Source organism: Monodelphis domestica, chromosome 3, assembly GCF_027887165.1.
Source record: "Monodelphis domestica isolate mMonDom1 chromosome 3, mMonDom1.pri, whole genome shotgun sequence".
Taxonomy (NCBI): Eukaryota; Metazoa; Chordata; class Mammalia; order Didelphimorphia; family Didelphidae; genus Monodelphis; species Monodelphis domestica.
Genome location: NC_077229.1, coordinates 466389 through 480621, shown reverse-complemented (window position 1 = coordinate 480621; position 14233 = coordinate 466389). Strand labels below are relative to the sequence as shown.

Genomic DNA, 14233 nt, shown 5'->3' with positions numbered 1-14233 from the left:
TTAATATTGTAACAATCTTCAAAGGTGAAATTTTCACTACAACAGAGGATGGGTCACCTGGGCTGCACCCTGAGTCCCCGAGCTCTGTAGAGCACCTTCTCTCCTTTGTTGTGTCTTCTACAGTGTTATAAGTAAAGGCTGATCTGGGGGCTCATTACCAGATTGGAGAATATTTATTAGGAGAGAGAGAAGGAGGGCAGGGGGAGGGGGAGAGGGGCCTTTCTAGATCTCCTTTTCCATTCAGCTTGCTCAGGCTGGGCTTGCCAGAGATCATTGATCCTGGAAGCTCAGAGACAATCCCCCATCCCAGAGAGCCAGTTAGTTCTGGGGAGGTACAAAAGCCCGTCTCCTCCCCTCTCCTGCCTTTGCCTTCCTCCCAACTCCTCCCTCCATGGCTCAGGCTCTGAGAAGTTGGTGTCTCCCACACTGACATTGGCAGGGATTACCCTGGAGCTGTCTATGGATCACTAATGGCTAATAAGTCAAGATGTTCCCTACCCTCTTCCTCCCTTCACCTCCCAGGTTTCAGCCAGCTATTTTGCCATGCTTTTCCCCTCCCCCGGTCTTTGTTAGCCATCTTCTAAGTAACTCAGAGGAAATATGAGACTTAAGAGAAATATTCTTTACTCTCCTATTCTCAGGTAAAGCGGTTTATTGGGAACAACAGGATGAGGACTGAAAGTGAGGTAAGAGGGATGAGGTTGTCCCTAATCTACAAGGAGAACTAGGAGGGCTTAGGAAATGTCAGTCTAGTCACAGTTGTGACTCAGAGACAGCCAGAGAGATGGAGGACAAGTATTTTTCTTCTTTTCTTCTTTCTTCAGTCAGATAATCTCTGCTCAAATAACTCAAATCCAGACTCTGTCAAAACCATGAAGGTCTCTCTCTCTGCCCAAGTCAGGAAAAGGCCAGTCTCTTTTTGTCAGGAATCCAGAGAAGAGGTTTCTTTCCTGCACAGTAAACCCAGAGCCAAAAGTCCCAGTGTCTTCTCCTCTGGCCAGGCTCTCTTATGATTAAAATTTAGCCAAAATGTAGCAGTTATTATTAGTTTCTCTGCTAGAAGTATTATATTTTTATGAGGTTTATTAAAGGTTAAGAAATAAAGAAAATACAAAATAAGAAAGCATGTGGCTAGGCCGAGCGAGAGGGAGGCAGAGACTGCCAATTAAATATTTGTTCTGATCTCTCCAAGGTGGAGACTCAGGTGAGATTATAGGGGATTCTGGGAAATACCAAGGACTTCTGGAGATTGATGTCTGGGGTTCAAAATCTCAATTTTTACAGCACTAACTTACAATTCTCATCCTAGGAGCCAACCATGGCTATCTTTTTTGCCAGGGGGCCAGTCCATGGGGCACTGCAGGGACATCACCCTGTTGTTGTCTCCTGATCTCTCAACTCTATTGCTGACTTTTTCTAGTTGCCATTCTATCCTCACTCAATGGTTTCTATCACAATCCTCACTGGAGTTAAGTTCAGGCTCACACAAGGTGTATACTGCTCCAGAAAGGGGGAGGTTAAATTTCCTTCACACAATAGCCAGATTGGAGCTGCATGTGAACATGTTTCCACATAGCTCTTATTATTAAGGTTTCTCCCCCGAGTGGATTCTCTGATGTACAGAAAGATTGCAGCTCTGACTGAATGACTTTCCACATTGGTCGCATTCATAAGGTGTCTTCCCAGAGTGGATTCTCTGATATACAGCAAGACTGGGCCTCTGACTGAATATCTTCCCACATAGCTTTTATTATTAAGGTTTCTCCCTTGTGTGGATTCTCTGATGTCTAGTTAGACTGGAGTAATGTGTGAATGTCTTTCCACATTGCTTACATTCACAAGATTTCTCCCCAGTGTGAATTCTGTGAAACTTGAAATTTCTCAGACTTGTGAATGTTAAAAATTTCCCCTTTGGGGATTTCTCCATTGGAACAATTCCCTACTGGGAATATTCCCCATTTGGACAGTGAGAACTCTACTTGGATTAGAAATGGGAGGACCTCTACTCCACCCATACTTAAGACTGATTTAGGGGAGAAAACTCCTTGCTAAACAATGAAAGTACTTAAACCCATACTTATAATGAGGCAAAAAGTTCTTTAAGCCATGCCTATTTTTAGAATTAATACAATGGGGTGCTAAGTACCTATTAAAGGTCAGGCAACTTGTAAACTTGCCAGGAGCAAAGAGGTGAAAACTTATTCAGAAGTTTTTTCTGGTTCAAACTTACTAAAGGGATTAGTCGACTCAGCTGTGAATTCAGAATGGGCTGTCCTTTGGAAAATGTCTACTGTGACTGGTAGATGTAAGAACTTAGGGGAGGTGACATAAGAGAAAACACCCTATATAAGAAAAGGCCTGCTAAGAAGAGGATCTTTTGAGATCACTTGGGAAGGAGCTCTTGAGAGACAGGCTCTAAGGAGGGTCTCTTGAGAAAGAATATTTTGGAGGAAATCTCTAAGGAGGTCTCTCAAGGGAGGTTGACTCTGGCTGTAACTCCCTCTGGGGAGACTGTCCCCCAGAATCCACGCTTGAGCAGATCTTATGGTGAGTGATAACTGAATAACTGATCCTTTCTTTTAGGACTTAGGCCTGGGTTGGCCAGGGCTACCCTGGGCCGGTCTATCTTTTTCTCATTAATTCCTTTTCTCTCTCCTTCTCTTTTTCTTTAATTCCTCATTGTATTATTAATTTAAAATCTCTATAAAACCCAGTTGACTTGGGTATATTCATAATTGGGAATATTTCCCTGGCAACCACTTTATATTTGATTTAAAACCAAGACACTGTAGTGAAACATATTTTCTGTGGTCACAAATTTACTCACCCACTCTTATATCTACTATAATTTATATCTTCCACTATTTTACTCACTACAGTTTATAACCTCAACCATTTTAACTCTTACAGTTTATGATCTTCAATGGCCATAGTTTATCGCAGACAACTACTTTTAAATGTTACAATTCTCTAAAGTCAAGCAAGAAGAAAACTGTGACTGAATATCTTTACACACTGACTACATTCATAAGGTTTCTCCCCAGTGTGGACTCTCTGATGTACAACAAGATTTGAGCTCTGACTGAATGTCGTTCCAAACTGACTACATTCATAAGGTTTCTCCCCAGAGTGGATTCTCTGATGTACAGCAAGACTGGAGTGATGTATGAATGTCTTCCCACATTCCTTGCATTCATAAGGTTTCTCCTCAAAGTGAATTCTCTGATGTATAGCAAGACCAGAGCTCAGTCTGAATGCCTTCCCACATTCCTTGCATTCATAAGATTTTTCCCCATTGTGGATTCTCTGATGTTGAGGAAGAGGAACACTGTGACTGAATGTCTTTCCACACTGACTACATTCATAAGGTTTCTCCCCAGAGTGGATTCTCTGATATACAGCAAGATTGCAGCTCTGGCTGAATGTCTTTCCACATTCTTTGCATTCATAATGTTTCTCGCCAGTGTGGATTCTCTGATGTCTAGCAAGATGGGAGCGCAGAGTGAATGTCTTTCCACACTGCTTGCATTCATAAGGTTTCTTAAGAGACTGCCTTCTCTGATGTCCCACACAAATGGCCCTATGCATAAAAGTCTTTCTGCACTGATACCTTCACTAGACTTTTCACCAGCTTCAATTCCTTGATGTTCAATATGAGATGAATTTTGAGGTGCAACACAGAATTCTCTGAAAGTAAAGTTATCGGGACCATCACTAATAAATCTTTGTAGGTTCATTTCTTCCACAGAGAGGCTCACCTCTGTTGCCGTCAGCTACTTTTCAGGTCTGATCTCTCTTTCTAAAAGAAACAAACAGTAAAACATATAGAGCAACATATATATACATATATAACTCTTATCTCCTTTCCTCAACTGTCAGAAAATACTCTGCTTTATGTCCTATTTTCTCAGGTCACAAAGCTTCCAACTCAAATGGGCACAATCCATCCTTTGAAAATACCATTGCCTCAAAGCTAAAGAACAATTTAAATAATAAGGAGGCTCTCATGTGATCTCACAGGCTCTTCATAACAAATCTGGGATTTGGGACAGGCTAGCTTTATTACATTCCTATCTCAGACCATAACCTCGGAAAGGTTGGATAAATGACTTGACTCAGAATCCTGGCAGCTGAGACCAAATCCTGTGGCTAGCCATGCTCTGTCCACAGTACTAGACAATTCACTTTCAATCTTTTTGCTTTCATTTTCATTGTCTATACATTCAATCCTCTCATTCTAGGTATTCATCACTAGGTACATGCAGAATTATTATTTCCATTTCATCATCTAGCTTCTCTGTAAGCATTGTGGAATCCCTTTGTGATTGCTTTTGACCTTATTATTTGTTCCAGTATCTGAGATCAGATGAAGAAATTCAGCACTTTTTTTGCATTCATTCAACGTACAAAAGATTTTGTTCTCTTCCCTACTCATTGAGAGTAGCCATTACTTTTTTAAAAACAAACTCCTACTAAATACAATTTAAACAAAAACATGGGATTTTCCATGTATAAAAATGTCTCATAGAATAAGTTGAGTCCTCGATCCATTTATAAGGAAACGGGCAAGAAAACTCCTACAATTCTCCTTTTCTTTCCCTCCTTATACAGATGCTGGCACTTTCATGATATTCTTCTTAAGAATCCCAATACGGGTGGTGCTGTGCTCCCATACCTCAGAAAGTTGCCAGGACTTTTAAGCCTGGCAAGTCACAGCAGCTCGGCTGGTCTCAGGCTCCGCAACTATAACATGAACGTAATAATATCAAGTGACTCCTGGGGTTCCTATGAGGATTTAATGATAATATTTATCAAGTATATGACACATAACAGGGCCCATATTCAAATGGTGTTTATGTTTATCTTTAGGATTTGGATTATTTCCTTCTTAGATTGCTTTTCTCCTTTAACTATCAATCTCTTCACTCCTCTAGTTCCTGATTTCCCTGTTGAACTAAATAGATTTCCATTCCCCAACACTTCTTCATCCCTGGATCCTCTCAGAGTGAAACTAGACCTCTCTAGTGCTCCTTCCCTTCAGAGCCTTCCCTCTTGTGATTGGTTTCCTTGCAGGTGGGATATAGTGATAATTCTGAAGGGAAGTGATAGGAAATGGAATCCAATAGCATCATCTTACAGAGAGGGAAACTGAGGCACAGGGGTTCAGTGACTTGCCCAGGAAGAATTCCAAGTCGGGTCCTCCTGCCCCTAAATCTAGCCCTGGCTTCACCAGAGCATACAGAAGCCTCTGGTCACCCTGGATCTCCCACAGCTAGTTTCCCCTCCCATATCTGAGCAGCAGCTACTCAGGTCATCTTGCTCCAGCATCCACAAGGATTCCCTCTGATCCAAAAGAGAACATGTCTTCTGGGGGTGTTGGAAGCCCTGAGCAAGGGAGAATCAGTCAGGGAGGAGGATGAGTTGTCTTTAGAGAAAGGCTGGAGAGTTCAGTGACTCCACTCAGAGACTCTGTCCATGAGGTTGCTGCAGGAGTCTGCCCTTACCTCTCAGGGTCTCTGATGCAAGAGCCCAGAGTAGGATGTGCCCGTTATCCTCCTGGGGGACCTGGAATGAGCAGTAGCCCCCCTCCCACCTTGTTCAAGTCCATTCTGGAAGAAACTCCTGAACTCCCAAAATGGGTCCAAGGGTCAGTGTTCTGCTTCAGTATGAAGCCCCAGACATAGGGACCTCAAGAATCAGCTCTCGTCCCATCACCCTGCCTGCTCTTCCCTCCTTGACACCTCTCTGAGCCTCCTGGACTCTTCTCTTGGGGAGTCTCTACCTCCTCTCCTGGGGAACTCAACAATCCTCCTTGGATTCAATGCTGTCTCTCAGGCAGTCCATTCATGTTGACAATCACAGAGAAGGGCAAGCAGGGCCTACAGGAGGCTAATAAGGACTCCTAGAGGACAGTCTCCCCAGCATTTAGGGAAGGGAGAGGAAAGGGGAAGACGTTCAGGGAACCAATCTAGAACCACAGTGGTAGGTTTTAGGGGATTTGCTTCAGAGAAGCCTGGACTCAGTCCATAGTTTTCCATTAGCAGGAAATGAGAGGCAGCCAGAAGGAGAGGGCTGAGGAGCTGGGAATCAGAGGCAGGAAGGCCTCAGTTTCCATTTCGCCACAAGCAGCTCCTATGTGGGTGTTTCAGAACAAGCCACCCAATTGAATCTATTTTCTCATCTGTAAAATGGGGTAATTGTGGCACTGAATGAGGAAGAGGAAAGTGAGGAAGAAGAGCCAGAAAATTACCGAGAAAACCCTTGTCAGAACCCCAGGCCAAGAGCAGGTCATTATAAATGCTTTGGCCTTTGCCTCCCTTCCTTACTGGCTCTGCTGGAGCCTGAGGGCAAAGGAAGGAAGACTAAGGACAAATCATGTCTCCTGGGGACACCGAGGGGCTGAGAGCTACGAGTTTATGCTGTTTGAAGAGAAAAAGAGCCCCAATAGTAGATCCACCCTAGAGGGGAAGAAGGTGGGAGGAACATCCTCCAGAACAGCTTTCCCAGAGGGGTTTGGGAGACAAATTCCGGCCCAGGGAGGGATGAGATGGATTCAACGCTGAGAATACTTCTGCGTCTGAGACTCTCCAACACGCATCTGATCTCGGACTTCAGGAGCACCAAAGGGAGCCCCAAAGTCCCATTACACCATGCAAAGTCCTTTTACAGGAGAAGCAGGCAGCAGGAGGGCCCTGGCTGGGGACCCACCTTACCAGCCCTCGTCCCTTCCTCATGTCTGAAAACTCCCCCCCCCCCCCCCCCCCCCCCCCCCCCCGCCTGCTGCTGAGGGCGACATTCCCTTGGATGGCAGACTCGGGCAGCAGGGAGAGGCTCCTTACCCACAGAGAGCAGGTTCCGGGCATTCTCCAGCATCACCTCCCTGTACAGCTCCTTCTGAGGAGGGGACAAGAGGCACCACTCCTCCCGTGTGAAGTCCACAGCCACATCCTGGAATGTCACCACCTCCTAGAGCAGCCCAAGAGAGAGCACAGAGGGCTGAAAGTCACATGACAAGGAAGAGCCCACCTCTGGTCAGTTACAGGAGGAAACTGACCCACAGAGGAGGGAGGGGCCCAAAGTCCCGCCCATTGTCAGTGTCAGAGGCAGCACTAGAAGCTGAGTCTGTAAGAGCCAAAAGGAGGCTTGAGAAGAGCAGCTCTAGGAGGCTGCGGAGGGAAGCCGAGGAGTTTGTAGTGTGTGAAGGGAAACCTCGAGGGGACCTCCAGGGCAGCCTGGATCCCAGGGCCCCAGGGTGGGATGGAGGAGTCAGTCACGTGTCTGTGGCCCTGTTGCTGTGTCCCAGGAGAGTCAGCGTCAGTGTGAGAGTTACCAACATGCCAGAGCCTGAGCCATGGAGGGGGGAGCTGAGGGGAAGGTAAAAGGCAGGAGAGGGAGGGAGAGGGGGCTTTTGTACCTCCCCGGAACTGACTGGCTCTCTGGGCTGGGGGTTTGTCTCTGAGCTTCCCTTATCTCTTGAACTCTGGCAGGCCCAGCCTGAGCAAGCTGAATGGAGGAGATCTAGAAAGGCCGAGATCTCTCTCTCCCTCTCTCCTCTCTCTCTGTCTCTGTCTCTGTCTGTCTCTGTCTCTCTCCCTCTCTGTCTGTCTCTCTCTCTGTCTCTTTCTCTGTCTCTCTCTCTGTCTCTCTCTATCTCTCTCCCTCTCTGTCTCTCTCTGTCTCTCTCTGTCTCTCTCTGTGTCTCTCTGTGTCTCTCTCTGTGTCTCTCTCTGTGTCTCTGTCTCTCTCTCTGTCTCTCTCTGTCTCTGTCTCTGTCTCTCTCTGTCTCTGTCTCTCTGTCTTTCTCTCTCCCTCTCTCTCTCTCCGTCTCTCTCTCTGTCTCTCTCTCTCTCCCTCTCTGTCTCTCTGTCTCTGTCTCTCTCTCTCTCTCTCTCTCTCCCTCTCTGTCTGTCTCTCTCTCTGTCTCTTTCTCTGTCTCCCTCTCTCTCTCTCTCTCTCTCTTTCTCTCTCTCTCTCTCCTTCTCTCTCTCCCAATAAATGCTCTCCAATCTGGTAATGAGCCCCCAGATCAGCCTTTACTTATAACTCTGTGGAAGGCACGACAAAGGAGAGAAGGTGCTCCACAGAGATCGGGGACTCAGGGTGCAGCCCGGGTGACCCATCCTCAGAGAAGGCTGAGCTGATCTCGCATCATTGACTCATTGATCCTCCTGACCAGTAACTGCTTTTGTCTGGTAACTGCCCGAGTCCTGCTTCTCTGCCTCCTGGCTCAGCTCCACACTCAGCCAGCCTGTAATGGGGGAAGTGCAGAATCCAGCTCTTGGGCACCTCATCACTGTTCCAGCCTCATTTCGAGGCATTTGCCGGCCTTGGAAGGTTCAGGCGAGCCCCAGGGAGTCCGTTTAGCCTTTCCACACCCCCGATCCACCTCAGACAGGGCTGGTTCCTGCCCCAAATCGGGGTCCTGACCTTGCCCTGGACGCACACCAGGATCTCTGCTTAGTCTGAGGACAGAAGGAGGGCTGGGGCGCTGCTGGCCCTTATTACGGATTATTCCCCTCAGTCACATGTCCCTGATCATCCCAGCTCCATAACCATTCTAGGACAGACATCACTTACCATGTCTGTTCTTGGTTCTTTGCTCCCCCAAACCTATCAAAGCGATCGAGCCTTCGGCTTAGGGAGCATTAACAGAGGGGAGCCTCTGACCTCTTTTGTTGACAGGCAGCATTCCCCTGCTTGTCGTCCTTGGAGAGCTGCCTCAGTTTACCCTTTGGTTAAATTTCTCTCCCAACACCTGTAAATGGGAGCTTCCCAATGCTGGACAGAACAGCAGATGTTCCCTAGTGAAGGGGAGTCTGCAGAGCTTTTCGGAAGACCCCGAAGGGAAGAGATCATTTGCTTCTTGAACACCCTGAGCAGCAGAAGTGCAGGAGGAGTGAATGAAGACTAGAGCAGCAGCAGCAGCACAGCAGAGACCAGGAAGAGGCTTCTTGTAGGAACAACAGACAAGGAGAAAGGGAAGAAGGAGGAAACTCTGGGGGGCTAAAGTTGAAGGCAAAGGCAGAGAGGATCCTGGGAAGATCCCTGTGGCCTCCCTTCTGCTCCAGGAGGATGCTGCTTGTGTTGGACTGCAGAACCACAGGGGAGAAGAGGAGGCAGATACAGAGAAGATGGGGTCACCCAGGGGCACCTCCAGGACCAGAGACTGTCCTTTCCTTCCCCTCTACATTCAGCACTTGTTCTGCCCTTCTGGGGATTCCCCAAGAGGCAAAGGTCAGTCCTTGTCCTCCAGGAGCTCTCAGTGCAGGGGGAGACAAGACACAGACACAGGGACACCCAGCCAGCTCTGCCTAGGAGAAACGGGGAAGAAAGGAAAGAATGGAGGCACCCTGAGCGAGAGGGACCCGGGAAGGTTTCCTGCAGAGTTTCTAGGCGTTAGCTGGGACTTGGAGGAAGTGCAAAGGGACCAGTGATATGAAATGTGGAGGGAAAATATTCTAGACATGAGGTAAAGCCATGGAAAATGCCTGGAACTAGAGCCAGCCAGATCACACGGTGGATAGTGCCACATCTGGAGTCAGGAAGACCTGGGTTCAAATGTGACCTCAGTCACTTCTAAGCTGTGTGACACTGGGTAAGTCACTAACTGACTGCCTGACCCTCATCAGTCATACTTATCTTAGAACTGATCCCAAGATGGCAGGTAAGAGTTAGCCCTTCCCCCCCCTCCCCCAATATTTTCCATTCTGGGGCAGTTAGGTGACTGTGAATAGAGAACTAGAACTAGAGAGATGGTCCTGGGTTCAAATGTGACCTCAGTCACTTCCTAGCTGTGTGATCCTGGGTAAGTAATTTAACTCTAACTGCCTAGCACTCATCACTCCTGTATCTTAGAACTGATCGTAAGATGGAAGGTAAAGGTTAAAAAAACAAACCACTGTTTCCATTTTGGGGTGTGTCAAGGAAGCTCATCCCCTCCCCCTTTCTGAGTAACTTTGCCTGTCCATCAAGCATTCCTAACACATCATAGTTGCACCAGGTTTGTGTCAGGATACATTCTGTATGCCAATAAAATTAAGGTTTAGGGCAGGAGAGGGAGACCAATGAGAGAATGGGGGAGACCAAGAAGAGAAAGGAAGAGATGGAAGAGAAGACCATGAGGGAACCCTGAGGAGAAGGGACAGTGCAGGAGGTGAAGAAAAATGAGAGAGGAATTGGCAGGCTAGCCTCCATGCGGCCAGGTCACTTAGGAAGGATTGTCTACCCTTCCTAATAAACGTCATCAAATATACACCTCTGGGGAGCAAGAAATATGATTTAATTTTAATTATTACAGTGGCAATTAGGTGACTCAGTGAAGAGAGAACTAGAACTAGAGACAGGAGGTCCTGTGTTCTGTAAGATGGTCATTTGACCAGTGACTGGGTTGAGACCAAGTCTGTTGATGGTGATTCCTCCCTGGCACATAGAGCAACATGGATACTCCATGTCCTAGGCCTCTTTGACCCACAATCTGACTCTAGTGTTCAAATAGAAACAGGTTTATTATAGATGATAAAATGGTTAGGTAAGGACTGAGGGCTAGGAAATTCCCTAACACTAGTCAAGTCCTACCTTTCCCAGACCATTGATCTTGCAAAAGGTTGGTTCGGTCCTCAACAGAGTTGGGACTATACTGACTCCCTCTCTGCCTCAAATCCCCAGTCCTGTCTAGCTACTGTAAAGATTAAAATATAGGAAACTGAGGCAGGTAGAAATTAGTTCTCTCTGCAAGGGGTATTATTTTTATGAGGTTTATTAAAGGTTAAGGATTCAAAGAAATACAGACTAAGAAAGCACATGTCTAGGCCCAGGGGCCTAGTGTAAGAATTAAAATAGTGGAAGACTTAAACTGTAATGATTAAAATAGTGGAAGACTTAAACTGTTACAGTGTAAAAGAGTGGTTGGTTAGAATTGTGACCACAGAAAATAAGGTTTCAAGACAGTGTCTTGTTTTAAATCAAATATAAGGTGGTCGCCAGGGAAAAATTCCCAATTATTAAATATACACAAGTCAGCTGGGTTTTATAGAGATTTTAATTAATACAAATGAGGAATTAAAGAAAGAGAGAGAGAGAAAAAAGAAATAATGAGAAAAGGGCTATACCAGCCCAGGCCAGCATGAGCCAGCCTCGGCTGAAAACCCATAAGAGAGGGATCAGTCAGTCTTTTATCAACTCACCACAAGATCTCTGATAGGAAGCCCTGAGAGAGTCCTTCAAGGCAGCTTTTCCCAGCTAAATCCTAAATGTGAATGCCAGAGCCCTTTCTCAGCTCCTTTTTAAAGTGAATTTTCTCCTATTTCACCTTCCCTAAGTTCTCACATCTACCAATCACAGTAGACGTTTTCCAAAGGACAGACCATTCGTAATTCACACCTAAGTAGACTTAAACTTTTGATTAAGTTCACACCTGAAAAAAACTCTGAGTAAGTTTCTCACCTCTTTGCTCCTTGTAAATTCACAAGTTGCCTGACCTTTATAGGTACTTAGCACCCTTTTGTATTAGATCTAAAAATAGGCACAGCTTAAGAACTTTTGCCTTACTATAAGTATGGGTTTAAGTATTTTCCATTGTTCAGCAAGGAGTTTACAACTTTATCTTCCCCTAAAGTATGCTTAAGTAGGGGTGGAGTAGAGTTCCCACATTCCTGATCTAAGTCCCTTCATTGTTTAAATGGGGAATGGTCTTAACCAAACCTTATGAAGTAGGGTCTGAGAATTTTTAAGGTTCACAATCCCCTCTCATGATCATTGGGAGACTAGTTTCCCCATTGATCATTTAACATAATCATCTTGTAATCTTAAATGTACTTCTAACTACACATGCATACAATATTCAATTTTTCTAAGAGTAAATTAGAGTAGTGAGGGAGGAAATAGAAAAGAAAGCAAGCAAAACCAATGTTTTGCTAGGTGCATTGACAGAAAGCCAAATTAGGGGCAGTCCCTTTTTGGCATAAATGTGTACATTTACAATAATTGTTCAATCAAAGTTCAGTTCAATCAACCATATCCAAAGTTCATTCTTGATCTTCTTGACGTAGTGTAGGTTTTCCTGGCATCTTTCTGCAACAGTTCATTCTCTGGATATAGAAATTAGCAAGCTTCTTCCTTGAAGATCTTTTCTCAAACAAAAAATCAAAATCTTGGATTTTAAACTAAAATACAACCCCCCCTGAATTAGGTGTTAAAAAACATCCAGTTCAGCTCAATGTTGAGTTATGGGGGTGTATGAGTCAATTATCACAAGAAGAAAAAAACACAACCAAAAACAAAAGTGAAAAAACTTCAAAATAGGCCCTTGTTTAGGTCCAATTTAAAGTAATTTCTATCCCACAAGTCTGTAGGACACAATGCAGTAATATTTCACTTATCCATTTGCAGCAAAGACTACAGGAAGTTGCCATAATATAAGAAGGAAAGAATAAGAATTTTTTTGATAGGGAAGCGTCTAATTTTTGTCATTTTCAGGGATATGGGGAGGCAGCATGATAGTCAAACTTTGTACTTGTCTGAGTACTTCACAAAAAATGTAGATACAAGGAAGTCCTACGACTTAACATATGTCAAACATTGCAACCTCGAGCCTCACATTAGTATTTCCTGTGTGCTCTTTTTGACACTTTTCAGGTTAAGTATGTGCTCCTTGTTTTTTATCCCTTTTTTGGAATCATACATAAACATTAATCACAGTCCCATAACATTTTATCAATAAATGGCAGGTTCCCATAGTTTAAAGCTTTTGGGTATGCATTGACATTATAGCAAGTATATATACATATATATGTATATATATATGTATTAACCTTCTATTACTGCAGAAAAATATTAATTATATGTACCTTTTGTACAAGAAACGAGAAAAAATCAAATATTCTAATCAAAATAAAAGAAAAGCAATAATAAAAATAAGGAAAAAATCAGTAATTCAATGTGTCTTTGAAAAATAGCATCCATTTGTCTATGGATTATTATCTCCAATTCATATGAAAGGATCCAGTCAATCAGTCTCAACAGAAGATGCTTTCTTCACATGTGAGCAATGAATCCAAGAGTCCTTTTCTCCAACCTTTATGGATGTTGGAGTAGTTAACAATATTTGGAATGGTCCTTCCCACGAAGGCTGAGTTGCTCCAGGACACTTGAAATTCTTATTATACACTTTGTCTCCTGGGTTCAGGTTGTGAAGTGAGAAGTCTAGTGGTCCGGCTTGTATTACAGCACAGAAAGCAATAGTAATATCTACCCCTAATAGTGATGTATATGCAGGGGGAAAAGGTTTAGCCTGTATAGGCGGATGTCGAAAAAGCATCTCAAATGGTGAGACGTGTCGGTCTCCTCTAGGCCTGCTTATGAGATAAAATAGGGCCAGAGGGAAAATTTCAGGCCATTTTAAATGTGTCTCAGTGCATAATTTTCCAATCATAGTTTTAAGTTCTTTGTTCATCCTTTCCACTTGGCCTGAACTCTGGAGATGATATGGAACATGGAATTTGGGAGTTATCCCCAAGCAAGAATATATCTGATTTAGGACAGAATCAGTAAAATGACTTCCTCTATCTGAATCAATATGTGCTGGCAGTCTAAAGTGAGGAATATTTTTTTTTTAAAGTATCTTAGCAACAAAATCCACTGTGGCTTGGGTCGCAGGAAATGCTTCCAGTCATCTGGTTAGTTGATCTACCATGACTAGACACAATTTATAACGTCCAGCCTTTGGAATTGTTATGAAATCTATCTGTAGATGTTCAAAAGGTGTGTAAGCCAGAGGACGTCCACCAAAGGCTTTTCCACGAAATGCATGTTGGTTATATGCTTGGCAGGTAGAGCAGGCTGAACACACTTTAGAGGCTATAGTAGTTATACCAGGGGTTATCCATACTCTCTTGACAGAGTCCACGATGCCCTGGGTGCCAAAATGACCATTTTTATGAATAGATTGGCAAATTTGGTAATAGAAACTTCTAGGGAGCAGGGGTATTCCTTCAGATGACACCCATACTCCATTAATCTGTTTTGCTTTGAATTTTTGTTTCCATTTTTCCACTTCCTTTTCATTATAGGAAAGTGACAAATTTAAATCATCGGTGGTTGTTAATGTTAAAATTAATTCAGTTCCTTCTATGGCTGCTAGCTTTGCAGCGGCATCTGCTCGATCGTTTCCCTTAGAGACAGGATCTGTGCCACCTGTATGGGCAGAGCAATGAACTACAGCTAGGGCTTCAGGAAG

General features: G+C 44.4%; 1 long non-coding RNA gene across 1 annotated transcript; it reads right to left on the bottom strand.

The window, feature by feature from the left end:
* Positions 1-607: 607 nt before the first annotated feature.
* On the bottom strand, positions 608-7391 carry LOC107650450 (uncharacterized). The gene is made up of 2 exons (XR_001625832.2): positions 6840-7391; positions 608-3799 (listed from the first exon to the last, which is right to left on the bottom strand). It is a non-coding gene; the product is annotated as an uncharacterized LOC107650450 (long non-coding RNA).
* Between the last annotated feature and the right edge of the window lie 6842 nt (positions 7392-14233).